The following is a 16791-nucleotide window of genomic DNA, read 5'->3' on the forward strand; positions in this document are numbered from 1 at the left end:
CAAAAAAAAAATCTCAACCGATCTTCGTGATATTCTGCACGGAAATATAAATAAATATAATGTAAGTCTACCAGAAGTACAGGATACCTAATACCTGGCCTTTCTCTTCCGCTCCTAAAACAATGGGCAAATCCGCGAGCAAAAGGTAGTCATAAATGCTGATAATTTTGAAGTAATTACAATATAAATTAATAACGATTTTATATCAGTATATATATACGTATATATATAATACATATATATATATTTTAATAGGACTCAGTATATAAAGCAGGTGGAGCTTTCAAATAAAATAGTAAAAAAGTATCATTATTTCCAATCACTAATCATAAAATATTATTATCCAATAACGATGTAATATTGACGATGCAAATATTTTATGTGTTAATAAAAATATATAGCATATATATTAGTACATGTTTAAACCAGAAGCATTTTCCACTTCAACCCTCGGTGCTTATAATTCTGCAAAAGCTGTTAACTTTGTAATGTCCCGATAAGCCCATATAACAGTCTTCGCCGGCGTATAATTAAATGTTATACCCCGTGTGTTATGTTTACAGTGACTTCTCACGCAACGCTAAGGAAAGGAGCTTTTCTTTTTATTCAAAAAACATTCTTAATACTTATTAGGCCCGATTTATAATCTTAAGATAAGCAATCAACTACAAAAATATAAGTATTCAGTATGAAGTTTCAATTAAAATAAAACAAATCGTATATTGTAAAAACGATGATTTTATTTATACAGATTTTTTATGCTTGGTTGCCTCATCAGTTTGAACCATAAAGTATTTTTTTGGTAGCCTAAGTGAATATGAATATAAGAGCCTTTAAGTTTTCACTTTAAATAAAAGTTCAGTTTCTTTTACTGGTGCTTAGATCTGAGGTGTTTAATTCCGAACCAGTGGTAGATTTTCGAAACTAAATAATCAAGTTTAACGCTTCTATATCTAATAAACATTTTGAATTCGATTTCGATACTTACAATTAGGTATGTACTTAAAAATATGCCAAATTTCAACCAAAAGTATTGTATGTAGTCTTACATGAAATAGTCAAGTATATAACTTACATAATCTTAGTTGAATACAAAAAATTCAAAACTGTACAAATTCCTTTCCTTCAAATATTTTTGTGATTATCTTAAGAGCGCTAATAATTGGCTAGACGATACTGCAATTATATCCTTCGACTTCTCTCAGTTCATTGCGCGTATTTATAAAACTAAAGTCATGAATTGTTATGTATTTCAATTTTACATATTCTAAAAATAAATACTTAGCCAATTACATACACGACGGCTACTATAGCAAGCCTGTGTAAGTTTTTATATAGCTTATTTCTTGGACATTCATTTAATAACAAAATTCGTTACAACATGTGATCAAATACATCCACAAATCAAAGTGACATCAGCGTTATTGCAACGAGCGCACGAAAAATGTCACAACTTACTAGGTAAGGACCTATTCTCAAGGAATTCGCTCGTAGTGATATATGTTACCATTCTTCAGCTCGGTTTCAGCGAACTATACTTGATTTGTTCTAACTCTCTTCGGGTAATAGTCGATTCCTATTGACATGAAGTATTACTTCAACCGTATATAATGTTAGTATGAACTAGTAATACCTTCATCTTTCAGGTTGAAGAATTATTTTCGATCCAATAGTTACGAAGTAAAAGTATCGATTCTCGGCCAAGTCGATGTAGAAAAAGTTCATTAGTTTTCTATGTTGTCTTGGGTCTGGGTGTTTATAGTATCGTCGTTACTTCTAATTTGACATAACACAAATGCTTTAGCTACTTACATTGTGATCAGAGTAATGTATGTGATGTTGTCCAATATTTATTTATTATTAACGGGCACTTTTAATATACGGGCAATTCTTGAATTTTTTTGCTTTCGCAAGCCACTCTGAGTAGCTCTTGAGATACTCTACCAAGTAACAGTAATACGTCTTATTCTATTCTGTTTTGATTAAAAGGGTGAATGAGCTAGTGTAACTACAAGCACAAGAAACATTTCAGTTCCCAGGCGCATTGGTTGAGTAAGAAGTAGTCAAAATTTCATACGACGCCGATGTATCGTGGTGACCATCTATTATCAGGTGTATAATTTGCCTCTCCACCTATCTATGTCATAAAAAAAATTATAGAATCATGGTAATGTAGGAATAACTATGAACGACGTTATACAATTTGTTTCTGACTTAACGCTTGCTCCATTGGATAGAAGTTAAGAACTTATTCTTAACGCGTTCAGTAATATTGTTTTAAATATTTTATGCAGTCAGAAACACTTGGAACTTGGAGTAATAGTGCGAAAAATGTTTAAAAAGATTTAACACCCGACTTATTGTCGTCTTTCATAAAAAAGGATTCAAATTTAATTCACTGTGATTGTTAATTGTCAAAAACAAAAGAAGATTCCCGAATAAAATAATTTGAATAGTAAACTATTTAGCTTAGCAGCCTATTAGTCTGATTGTTACTTATTTCATAAAAAACATTCTGTCTCTCTATTTCTATGCTCCGTATCCTGAGAAGTAGGTTCACGTTTAATTGAAAAATAAAATATGTTTCGTAAGTACTTATAGGACTTCATGTTGATAAAGGTTATTTTACATTCAGAAAAGAACCCCAATGAAAAGACTATAATTACAGTCATTCACGTGGGATGTTATAAAATGTGCATTAAAATCTTGAATTAAAAAGCTTATTTTAAATACTGTAAAGGTATTTATTTAAGTATGAGCTTTGTAGGTGACAGCAATATTTTCAACTTTAGATATTAACTAATTAACTAATGGAACAGTCTTTGCAGTACCTAAAGTAAAATCAATTGTTTATTATTTTAAAATTCTTCACGTAAGAGGGTAAAATTGGAAATGACAATATCTGCGGATTTTTTTGGTATAAATATGGAAATTAGTGCTTAGAGCCTATCCATCCAATAGACAAAGAGAACTGTTACAGTATTTTCGAAAATTCATGTAGGGTGTAATCAGAAATTTAAGACCTTAATTTTTGAAGTTGCGAAATATATATAAATTAGTGATTACGAATACATAAATGAAAATAATTGTTATAAAATAGCATATTGTGGTGTTTAATCGATTAGTAGCGGAATAATAAATTAAACACCACAATGTGAGTTATATCCAAAAATATTATACATGTTAATCCAACTCTCCATAAGTGTACTGGTAGATTATCTCGATCATTATTGCAAAAAAAAAATATATATATATATATATATATATATATATATATATGTATATATGCCACTTTACGCCGATTTTAAGTGAGAGAGTGGAACTTCCCCAGGCGTGCCGGCCCATTCGGCTGTAACCCGAAGGTATACAGCGTGGCACTATGATTTCAATTTTTTTGACCACCACCACACTACTACTTAACCAAAAGATAGATAATTATCTTACCAAAATAAGTTCAGTTTCTTTTTATTGTTGAGTGTTTGAAATATTATGTAGCTATATATATATATATATATATATATATATATATATATATATATATATATATATATATATATATATATATATATATATATATATTAATATATATATTAAAACAAATTGCAATATACTACATATTACAAATAATAAAATTTTTACCTTTTGATTTATTGCTTTTGACTTCATAACTTACATAAATAAGTATAAAAAAGCATGTCAAATCTGTATAATATGTATGCTATGTATTCTAGTCATATGAACCGAAACATTTACTGACACTCATCCAATGGGCGAATTTTTACTTTACCTCCTCAAGGTAGCCGTTATATGTAACACTTAAGCAAATCAATAATTTTAAACCTTATTTTAATATAAAAAAATAAATCCCTACAATCGATTAAACTAACAACTTTATTTATGAAACATTACTAGATCTAGTTTACATGAATAAAATATTATTTACTCATTTGCAGTTAATATCATACATGTATGTAAAATCGAACATATAAAAGCACAATATTTTTTTAAGTACCGAAGAGATCAATTTATATTTTATATAAATAATTAAAATAAACTGGGCTTATTATTGTAAAACAAAGTACAAAATTATTAAAATTAGAAAGGGTCAAACTTATAATTATAAAATAATATCTATCGCTACTAAAATATTTATATACGTTCATTTCGGAGATAATTTAATTCATCTCTTAAATAGTTTAAACGGCTCATGGATGAACTGTGTGGACTTAGCTTTTTCCATCAAAATAGGGTGTTGTCCAAATATTTGAAAAGCTTATATTGACCGCGCATTTTACATTATTCCGAGCGGTTCCATCCGGCTATGTCAGTTGGTATCCTTAAGTCAGTCAAGAATGTAGGCGGTTTCTATATTATTTATATTTAAATATTTAATCGGAGTCAAAAATAGAAGCCATTTGTGTAAGTATTCTTACTTGTGCCTTCGACGGCATCTTTCATTCAAAATATACGTTAGCTAAAAGGAAAATGGAAAGGCACTTTGAAGTTATACTAAATATACAATTTGATTCAATATTTAAAAGAACATATATAATAATAACGGTCATATTCCCATAGTATGCCAAGTTAAAAAAATATGAATGTAAACTATTTTTTCCCTTTTAAAACCCTGTTCCGCATTTCCCCCATATGAAGCGGGTATCCTAGGTCTTCTTCCTTTCTGCGAATTGAGGTCTGTTGAGCAAGAGCCCTGATTCGCCCCATATTCGCAGACGGTGGACGGTTGCACACCTGACTTCCACCCAGTACACTTCTGTGGGCACCTCCGTCTAGTTCCTGTGGCGAATCACCCGTTCGCTGCCGCCGTCTACGAACCCCTTACCATCACTTCTTTTTCAAAGAGCTAGACATCCATTGAAGAATAGCCAATTCAAGTCTTTAGGATGATGTGGAGTTGAACTAGTTTTGTATAAGTTTGAGCCCTTATAGCATATATACATATTAAAAAACTGACGTTAAAGCAGAATTCTCAGAATTTTTTTAAATGTTACTCCCCATTACTGAAATGATAAACAAAATAAAGAAAGATCAATAATGGCCTCAAACAAAATAACTGCGAATGCTTTAGGAGAATTTCTCAGTAAAAAGAAACACTATTGGTCCAAAAATCAGAGAATAAACAAGTAACTACATTAATTAAATGAGCTCACATAATCTTAACAATATTATTACTAATGATCTTTATATATTAATAGCGTAAGACGATTTTTGTCCTACTGATGATAAGACATAAAAAATAGGTTATGATCTCATTTTGATTCTCAGCTTACACACGTAGATGTTTAGAAAATTGAAAAAGATTCTTGATTGCTATTTACTACAATTGTTAATTTAAAATAAAATTGTTATAATAAATAATATATTTTAGAAAGAAAATTAAAACATTGAATTAAGGTTCATAATTTTGGCGCTAAATGAAGATGACATGCAGATTACAATGAAATGAAATCAAATCAAAACCTGTCATATCCTTCGAAATTTAAAAAAACGTCTTAAATAAACGTGTAGTTTCGCGGGCGAACCACTAGTTATTGTAATTGGTTGACTTAAAATATGTATCCTAGCTTATAAGGATTATCTCTTGAAATGCTGTTTGAATAATTAGCAAAGTTTGAGCTAAATTAATTCAACAAACTTTTATTTTAAGAAAAGGTAATTTGTTTTCATAATTCACAAATACTTTTTTACTAACGATGTTACGAGTATTTATAAAATTATGTTAAAATATTTTACTTAATCGGCTCATTCACATTATAAGACAAACTTTTTTAAGCAAAAAATATTTGACAATGATTTGTAGCTAATTTAAAATTACTATATGGAAAAGTTAATGTAACCAAAAACTAAGTGTAATTAATTAAATTTATATTAAAAGTAGCTTATTTTAGTAAAATAACTAGTTGATTACAGAACTTAACAATATTTCAATTATCAATGATCTTATATTTTTATCGAAATGGAATATAGATCAATTTACTCAACGAAGCGTCACTCCACGTCAAATTATATTATCGCCGTGCATTAGTGTGAGTGAGTGGTTCTCGTGCTCACACGATATCTTCGTGTGTGTGGGGGAAACTCCGAGAAAATAATGAAAAAAAAAATACAAATTATATTTGTTTGTTTTTATTTAAAAATATATTCATTTATTTTAAAAAAAAAGAAACATTTGTTGTGGAATTCCTTTGTGGGTGAATAAATCTACACGTACTTTGAGTCCAATATATACCGTAGTAAATCTCAGGTTATTGTTATTAGCAGGCCCGGCCTGCCGCATGATCTTGAAGATTGACTTCTTAAATATCCTACTTACTTTATATAGCGGTTCTGGGTCTTACTATACAACCGTTAAAGCCCGTGTATGTAGTCAGTTCGACAAAAACAGTAAGAAAACATTCTATACGCAAATCTTGTTACGGCGAGTTTGGTCTGTTCTACTAATTCTTGCCAAAATTATTGAAAATTTAACTCCTACTTTCTTTCTTCTATTCTTGAATAAGCAGATGCGATAACTCGATAAAATTGAGAAAATTGAAATTCTCTACATTCGATTTCTAGTATGCCTACGTTATATCCTGTACGTTGTTACTGGAACTTGCATATTATACACCCTTCGTACTGTGTGTTCTTTAACCACCAACAACAACAATGCTAACTCTAATTTGGTAGAAGAATAAGAAACTTGGGGCTCTTCTGTTTCCGCCATGTTTTATTTTATTGATGTATTACATATAAAAAGGAGGCAGGGGCTGGTTGCGAGTAGCCTTAGAAAGGACACAGTGACATTTGGAGAGGCATATGTTCAGCAGTGAACTAACATGGGCTGCTGATGAATGAATGATGAATGAATTACATATAAGTATCAGTTTGTACATGTTTATATGTATGTACTATATACATACTTATATCTTAGCCCCAAATTCCAGGTTTCTATTAAAAGACTATCTAAATATCAATACTTTACCTGTTAAGGTAAATACTTCATGCAATATCAAATAAATCGCTTATAACAAATTCATAACATAACATTTTTGTGACTGGACAAAAATAAATACGGAAATCACAAAAATAAAACAAAAGAATATAAATCAAAGGAATTAAAGGTCGTCCGTAAGAAATGGCTAATTAGCTATAAGTCCCCTTGTACTACACATTAATTAGCTCTAAGAAATTTCTGTACTATTGTAATTAATTAAAACATTTATTTTTAGCACCTTTCCTATTTTAATTTATGTAAATAATTGTAATAATGTATGTGAAATTTACACTTCCTTGTAGACTAAAGTATTTTTGTTTTTGTAATGTCTTGTTGGTACCTTACCTAAAAATTATATTTAACTCATATTATATATTAAATTATAAAAACTAAGTATATAATGAATTATGATATTAAAAGGGAAATGTCTTAAAAATAAATGTTTCAATTAATTAAAGTCTATTGAGTCATACAGACTTCTAGAAAAATATTGTAAAGAAATACCCAGAAACGATCATAAATTATGCAATTACGACTTTATATCTAAAGATGCGTTTCTTTCCTAAGAATATATTTCTTTTAATGTTAATAATAAAACAAATATTCGCCTCATAAAGCGAAATTATGACAAGATCGTGTTGCGTTTGATCGTGGCCTTCTTATAAATATAACTTTTTTAATTCTTTTTAATCGAATTTGTTTGTTTATATTTCTTATCAAAGTTAATTGCGTTTCATTTGTAAACAGCGATGTAAATACATAATATATATAACCAATAACGCCGATAATTTTTTTTGTCTGCTTACCCCTACATTTTTTTTCTAGCAAATTAACTTACACACGCATTTAAACACTCGCAAACAGATCAAATGGATGCTCTTTTATTTTCTGATAAATATTACTACTGATACTTAGTTCGATGTTGCAATACCGAGAAAATACAATTTTCCCATACAAATTCTATCACCACAAAAGAGGGTAAACCTTTTAAGGATAGATTTTATACAAAGAAGAAAGTCGTGTTACATAATTTGTGATACGTATGTGTGTGTAAATGTGTTAGATTGGATTTTGGAATATACAAACATACCGATAATAATGAAACATTGCTTAAGCATCTAAGACATTTTATTTACATATTTGTCTTCTTGATAAATTAGGTTTGCTTTACGTTTAAAAATCTACGTTTACTAAACATACAGAGTAATAAGATTAAAAATTATGACATTTTGTGACAATATTAGCGACTCAAATAATTAATATTTTTATGTCATTAATATCGAGAGCAATTAAATTCACATCGATCGTATATTTAATGAATACTCGTTAAATTAATTCTATTAGCATCTACAACAGTTCCAGATTTAATTTCGTCAAAATAATGGCTTCGACTGAAATTATTAATTTAGTTATCGATGAGGATATACCGCCATTTTCCCGGCAAGGGATAAAGCAAATTGAATTATACGGTTGGCGATTGGATCATATCAAAGGAAAATCACAACCTCTTAAATATTGTATTATGTGAAACGGGGACGAATTTTATAATTAATGGATACACGATTTACGTATACTTTAACGCTACACATCTGATACAGTACAGATGAATTAATTACTATGTAGGTTATATAACGTTGTAATGAGATTTACGCGCAATCGATGCGAAATAGTATATTATGTATGTGAATCTTTTACGAAGATAACGGGTTCATCCCTGGTCAGGCAACAAGGAGATTTTAAAAAGTAAAGTAAAGTAACAGCCTGTACATTTCCCACTGCTGAGATAAGGCCTCCTCTTCCATTAAGGAGAGGATTTGGAACATATTCCACCACGCTGTTCCAATGCGGGTTGGTGGAATGCACATGTGGCAGAATTTCGATGAAATTAGACACATGCAGGTTTTCTCACGATGTTTTCCATCACCCCCGAGCATGAGATGAATTATAAACACAAGTTAAGCACATATATATATATATATAGTGGTGCTTGCCTGAGTTTGAACCCGCAATCATCGGTTAAGATGCACATGTTCTAACCACTGGGCCATCTCAGCTCATCTCAAGGAGGTTTTATGTGATTTATATTATATATCTTGTTGAAATAATCACGAAACCTCCTTCCAACAAGAGAACAAGTCTTGCTCCAGCAGTAGGTCATTAAAAAGCTTACTCTAATTATCAGAGAAGCAGGAAAGCCCATTACATATGTAATTAACCGACTTCCAAAAGGAGGAGGTTATCAATTCGTCTGTATATTTTTTTTTTTTTTTTTATGTTTGTTACCTCATAACTTTTTACTGGGTGGACCGATTTTGATAATTTTTTTTTGTTTGAAAGGTAGTGCTTTCCGTGGGGTCCCATTTTTTTTTTATTTTTTTCCGATGATGGTATCCGTATGAAAACGACATAAGTCTTAAATTTGCATTATGTATATGCGCGACAAATAGGTGAATAACTCAAAATCACGTTAACCAATTTTGATGATTCTTTTTTTATTATAAAGGATATACTTTAAGGGTAGTTTGGTGAAAGTTTGGTAAGGTTCTGAGCACAGGATCCATGACAAATTAAGGGAACGGGAGGGAACGGAACAATTCTGAGGAGCACGTTAGCAATACTCGGTCGAATCTTTTATTTATGGGTTACTTGAATATTTGAATCACCTTCCGGAACATGGTTATGTTCATGTAATTGTCATAATCAAATATTATAATCAACTAGCGACCCGCCCCGACTTCTCACGGGTGCAATACTGATACTAAATATACTAAAGAATTTGTTTATTTACGACATCACATTGCAAACTTCTAAAATTGTCAGTGTTTCTTTACTATATTATTCATTTATTATATACACAAACTTTCCCCTTGAATCACACTATCTATTAAAAAAAACCGCATCAAAATCCGTTGCGTAGTTTTAAAGATATAGGGAAAGACAAAGCGACTTTGTTTTATACTATGTATTGACGGAACTCCTAAACGGCTTACAGTTAGGATGCGATTTGGGGCAGAATTTCTTTCTGTCTTTAATCAAATTTTGTGTATATGATGTGATGTCATATGATGTACGACATAGCATACGAATAGCTCTTTTGCAAAGTTTTTTTACTGAGGTCGATTACAGCTCATTCGAGGGTGGTACCTTGTATTTTATGCCGCATGACGTATTAAAGCCGCATTTTCGAAAGTCTATTTTTGCTATATTCGAAAGTTTCTTTTGAAATTGTCCCTGAAGTAGTTTCTGATTCATATAAACGGCACGCTTAATCTATCCATATTAAAAAAAAAAAATGTTAGTCTACATCAGCTTCACTTAAAATCAAAAAATAAATAAAATTTTAACAAAAAGAAAAACCGACTTCAAACAAAACAGTATTTTAAAACAAATTAAAATGCACTAAAAAATAATAAAAATAATTGCATATTTAACATATTTTTGAGAGTCCTCCTAGGTAAAATGAAATGAAAAATATTAGACTACTTAAAAGTCGATTTACGATTATATAATGTAGTTATAATTATTGCTATATTTGGAGTCGGTGTCAGCCAACCCTATACTATACCTATCAAAAAACAATACGAGAATACTTTAAGAAATGTTTCTTACAAATTACCTTTTATACGATATTATACTGGGTCAATCAAGAGGCTCGTGTCGCTTCTTTCTTTTGATTGTTGAAGCGTGTGCCTGTGGCTGACACCGGCTCCAAATATAGCAATAATTATAACTACATTATATAATCGTAAATCGACTTTTAAGTAGTCTAATATTTTTCATTTCATTTTACCTAGGAGGACTCTCAAAAATATGTTAAATATGCAATTATTTTTATTATTTTTTAGTGCATTTTAATTTGTTTTAAAATACTGTTTTGTTTGAAGTCGGTTTTTCTTTTTGTTAAAATTTTATTTATTGTTAGTAGAAATTGATATTTTGTTGGTAGTAACAGAATTTGTCATTTAACAGTTTTGCATGTATTTTATCGTATTCAAATGATCTTTAATGTTTTCTTTTCTAATACTTTTTATGTTAGGGTCACACTAGTCCATCTGCAACGACGTTAATATCTTCTTAGTAAATATGATATTATCACATTCTATGCAAAACAACAATATTTTGGACTTAAAAAAAAAAACAATTTTTTAAAAATTATATTAAGATTACGCTACATGCTAGTTGTTGATTGTCGTTTGTTGTTTGTCTTTGATTCCTAAGGTTGATGGAACATTGGAACATCAAAGTTAAGCTCATATTTCTTAAATCTCCAACGTCTATGGTGACTCATTCGCAAAATCTTCCAAACTAAACCATGAATACGTTTTTCAATTCCTTAACTAGGTATTTAACAATACTCGGTTAATAATTAGTAGTATAGTTGATGAAATGGTATTAAAATACAATAGTATCCTATTATAACAAAATCCGCATTTGTAACCGCATTCACCTAATTGCTTTACCGATCCCTTCATTTGATAATGAGTATAACATTTCATTTTTTACGCTATTTATATTAATAAATATTTATGGTCTTCTAAAAATAGTACTGAAATTAATCTGGATAAATTTGTATTCAATTTGATTTAAATATTTATATGAATTTCGAAATGAAAGAGATATTCTGTAGTGGTTTTAAACTGTATATAATAAAGTTATTTTTCGCTTTATTCGTTATTTCGTCAACGTTTTCCGAAGCAATCCATTGATTTTGATTTTGCTTTTACGTTATTTAGACAATTTATTCTTTAAGTTTGTCTTTCTATATTTTAAGTCTTTTATTTTTATATATTATAAGAGAGTTTTCCGAAGACGTAATGTTGTGAGCACCAATAAGTCAATCCGCGTCCGATCTACTACTGAGAAATTTAGATTCCGATTCCAATTCTCAAAATTATAACCTTTAGACCTCAAATTCTGCAACTTATTAACTGGAAGAAATAACAAATAGAACTAGTTACTGGAACTCGAATAACATTTAACAATAAAAAAAGTAGGCAAAATCATCCTTATGACATTTAAAATAAAATAAAAAATTGTTAAACATGTCGATCACCAAAAGCTAAACAATAATAGGACTATACATATATTTGTATGTATGTATGCGTAGCTCCGACGCTCAACGTATTCTAAATACAATAAAATATAATGACACATCAATACGTTTGTTTCAATCTCAGTGTTGACAGTAAAACATCTATCTGCTCTGTATTTGTTTCCCATATATTTGGGATAAATGCTATGAATATTCTTAATCGTAAATGTAGGGTTGTCAAAACATCTTTCCTTGACTTTTTCATACTACTTTTATACTTTTTAATTATAAATAATTAATTAATAATCGTGCTTAATAAAAACTCTTTTTTTATTATTGCAATAATAACCTAAAAATATTTTTAGCAATCAGAAGGAAAAATAATTTAAAAAAAAAACAATTGAAACAACCTATAGCTAATTTGTTTGAAAATAATCTTAATTTTTAACAATAATTCAAATTGTAATCAAATGTTGTGCAATCACAAACAACCGTTAATTTCAGATATGACAAACACATAAATAAACACAAAACTACAATTATAAATAAACGATCTTACTGCTAAGTACTGAAAGTACCGACACTCTTACCGACGACGACGACTGATGAGAAAGTGACCTGCAGTCTATCGAGCGGTCGTTTTTATACGAGTCGGAAGGTACGCCAACTACCCGCAATAAGTTCGGCTTATAATATATATTAAAACAAAATGTTTAGCACGTCTTACTTACTTTCGACAAAACAGGTCAGAGCAAATTATTTATTTTAATATACACGCCTGAATTATTGTACAGAAAAATTAACAAACTTGCTACAAGATACATCAAGCAGACCCTACAGTACAAAAGTCTAACAGGACTAGCTGCAAGCGTTATCATCGCAAGATCGTTACGAGGTTTTATACGAGAAATATAAATAACACAGGGTAGATTAATATTAGCTAACTATATTAAAATTATTGGGTCTTATTAGCATTATAAAATATAGAAATATCAAAGAAAAATCTGTTAAGCAGACTCTTTGTGATGAAAATGTATAAATAACGATGAAAACGAAATAAAAGCGAAGCTCCTATCGAAATGCGATAAGGATAAAAGTGCTAAATATGTCGATGAGTAAGCGACAGCTTATTAAAGGAGTGACATTATTACGCCTTTCTCAATATCACTGCGATATATATCCAATAGAATTAATAACGACGATCAAATGGCGCACCATACCTAATATCTATATTAGAAATATAATGTGTGTAGATGTGCGGTAGTAGGGAAACTTAATATATATAATTATAGTAACATTAAATTTCCTACTGCTAGGCTAAGATCTCCTCTTCCTTCGAGGAAAAGGTTAGAAGTATATTCCAGCAAGCTGCTCCAATGCGGGGTGGTAGTTTCTCATATGGCAGTATTTCATTGAAATTATACACATGCTTGATTCCTTACGATGTTTTCCTTCACCACCAAAATGAATTATAAACACAAATGAAGCATATGAAAATTCAATAGTTCTTGCCTGGGTTTGAACAATCATCGGTTAAGATATACGAGTTTTAACCACTGGGCCATCTCAGCTCTTGAAACTTAATACTAAGCCGATTTTGATGAAATTTGATACGAAAGAGCTAAACACTAAAACAATCTTTCTTAGTGTTTATATATTTTTATATTCAAAATTTTATATTAGGCTATAAAAAAAGTCTTGCTTTTATTTTATACATTTTTAATTTAATAACTAAACATTGTATATTGTACTCCATATATATACATACAATTAATTAAGTAGGAAACTCCCATGGAAAACTTTCAAAAGTTGGCAATAGTGATGCGAAAAGTTTCAAAACGTTATTTCGATATTATATAGAGATACATTAAATCATCGTTTAATCCTTTTTTATTTATTTATAATACTTTACATTGTAATTCGAAGAATAATATCATTAAAAAGGATTAAATTAGTCAAATAAGACCAAAACTTACATAAGACATCCACGCCTTAAAGCACCATGACGCCTTCATAGATGTGATATAATCACACATACTTATGTATACAGTATGTAACATGTTTATCATCTAAATACACTCTTTACAATTCATGATTTGTCACTTTATATTCAAACTAAACAAACAAACTCAATTATGACGTATTTCACAAATAAGATTTACTCGCGTTGTTTGTATACCTTGAAAATAATTGAATTAGTGTCACGCTTCAGTGCAAATTACTCGGGCAGTTTAAATTAACTTGTTACGGACGAGGTCGACATTGGCCCTAAACTTGCCTAATTTTGTGAGCGCAACATCAAACTGTACTTCGTCCATATTACCCGTTGGTCCCACATGAATTTTGTACACTAATTAGTTCCTGCGATGTTTATTTTACTAAGTTTGTGTACGCTACGATGATTTATGACTGCGACGATCTAATGCAGGCTTCTGTGTAATTATTTTAAGTTCATTTTATACATTTACATATACATATATGAATTCATCTTATATAAATATTATATTCCATTTATATATACGTATACATAATTAACTATATGTATATGACTGTGAAATATTTTGTGATTGTGATATTATATAATTTTCAAATATATCATTAAGTTTTAACTCATACTGTAAAACGTGAGCGTTCTCTTAAAGTATTATTGAAGCTGTGTACGATGAATTGCCGCGTCATAGGTCAAAGTGAATTTTGACAATGTTGACAATAATGAAACAGAACGTGGAAAGATAAAGTATTTATATAGACAAAGAGAAAGCTTTCGCATATTAACTCGTCTGAGAGCACTAAAACCGTACACTAAAAACTTGAAGGGGGAACGAAACGGGTACGTTCTTGTTTATCTGACTGTTATAATGTAACGCCGCGAGGGTCGACCACAGCGAGTAAAAGTGAAAATAGTTTTTGGGACAGGTGAGTTTTAGGTAGTGTTAAATGCGGGACAAAATTGTTTCCAGCGAGTGATTAAACTAGACGAGTGTACAAAAACTATGCATTTATTTTAAATAATGCTGGTTTGTTGGTAACTAATTGTTTTTGTCTGTTATTTTAGAGTACAAAGTTGATTAGTATATATACATATACTACTAAACTTTCTACACTAAAATAACAGCAGAATACCATAATATGATACTCTTCAACCGACTTCCAAAAGGAGGAGGTTATCAATTCGTCTGTATTTTTTTTTTTTTTTTTTTATGTTTGTTACCTCATAACTTTTCACTGGGTGGACCGATTTTGATAATTTTTTTTTTGTTTGAAAGGTAGTGCTTCCCGTGGGGTCCCATTGTTTTTTAATTTTTTTCCGATGATGGTATCCGTATGAAAACGACATAAGTCTTAAATTTGCATTATGTATATGCGCGACAAATAGGTGAATAACTGAAAATCACGTTAACCAATTTTGATAATTCTTTTTTTATTACAAAATATATACTTCAAGGGTAATTTGGTGAAAGTTTGGTAAGGTTCTGAGCACAGGATCCATGATAAAGTAACGGAACGGAAGGGAACGGAACAATTCTGAGGAGCACGTTAGCCTTACTCAGTCGAATCTTTTATTTATAGGTTATTTGGATATTTGAGTCACCTTCCGTAATGTGGTTATGTTTATATAATTATCATAGTCGAATATTATAATCAACTAGCTACCCACCCGGCTTCGCACGGGTGCAATACTGATACTAAATATACTACAGAATTTGTTTATTTACGACATCACATCGCAAACTTCTAAAATTATCAGTGTTTCTTTACTATATTGTTCATGTATTATATACACAAACCTTTCCCTTGAATCACACTATCTTTTAAAAAAAACCGCATCAAAATCCGTTGCGTAGATTTAAAGATATAGGGACAGAGAAAGCGACTTTGTTTTATACTATGTAGTGATGGAACTCCTATACGGCTCGCAGTTAGGGTGCGATATGGGACAGAATTTCTTACTATCTTTAATCAAATTTTGTGTATGTGATGTGATGTCATATGATGTACGAAATATAGTTGGTCTTTTTCAAAGTGTTTTTGCTGAGTTCGATTACAGCTCTTTCGAGGGATCCATGTAGTTTACGCCGCGTGACGTATCAAATCCGCATTTTCGAAAGTCTATTTTTGCTTTATTCGCAAGTTTCCTTTGAAATTGTCCTCTAAGTAGTTTCTGACTCATATAAACGGAACGCTTAATCTATCCATATTAAAAAAATTAGTTAGTCAACATCAGCTTCACTTAAAATCAAAAAATAAATAAAAATTTTAACAAAAAGAAAAACCGACTTCAAACAAAACACTATTTTAAAACAAATGAATATGCACGAAAAAGTAATAAAAATAATTGCGTATTCAACATATTTTTTAGAGTCTTCCTAAGTTAAATGAAATGAAAAATATTAGACTACTTAAAAGTCGATTAACGATTATATCATGTACTTATAATTATTGTTATATTTGGAGTCGGTGTCAGCCAATAAAACCCTACAGTATATCTATCAAAAAACAATACGATAATACTTTAACAAATATGTTTTTTACAAATTACCTTTTACACAATAATATACTGGATCAATCAAGGGGCTCGTATCGCTTCTTTCTTTTGATTGTTGGGGCAAGGTCACCGTGGCTGACACCGGCTCCAAATATACCAATAACTATAACTACATGATATAATCGTTAATCGACTTTTAAGTAGTCTAATATTTTTCATTTCATTTAACTTAGGAAGACTCTAAAAAATATGTTGAATACGCAATTATTTTTATTACTT

Source organism: Vanessa cardui, chromosome 8 (genome assembly GCF_905220365.1).
Source record: "Vanessa cardui chromosome 8, ilVanCard2.1, whole genome shotgun sequence".
NCBI lineage: Eukaryota > Metazoa > Arthropoda > Insecta > Lepidoptera > Nymphalidae > Vanessa > Vanessa cardui.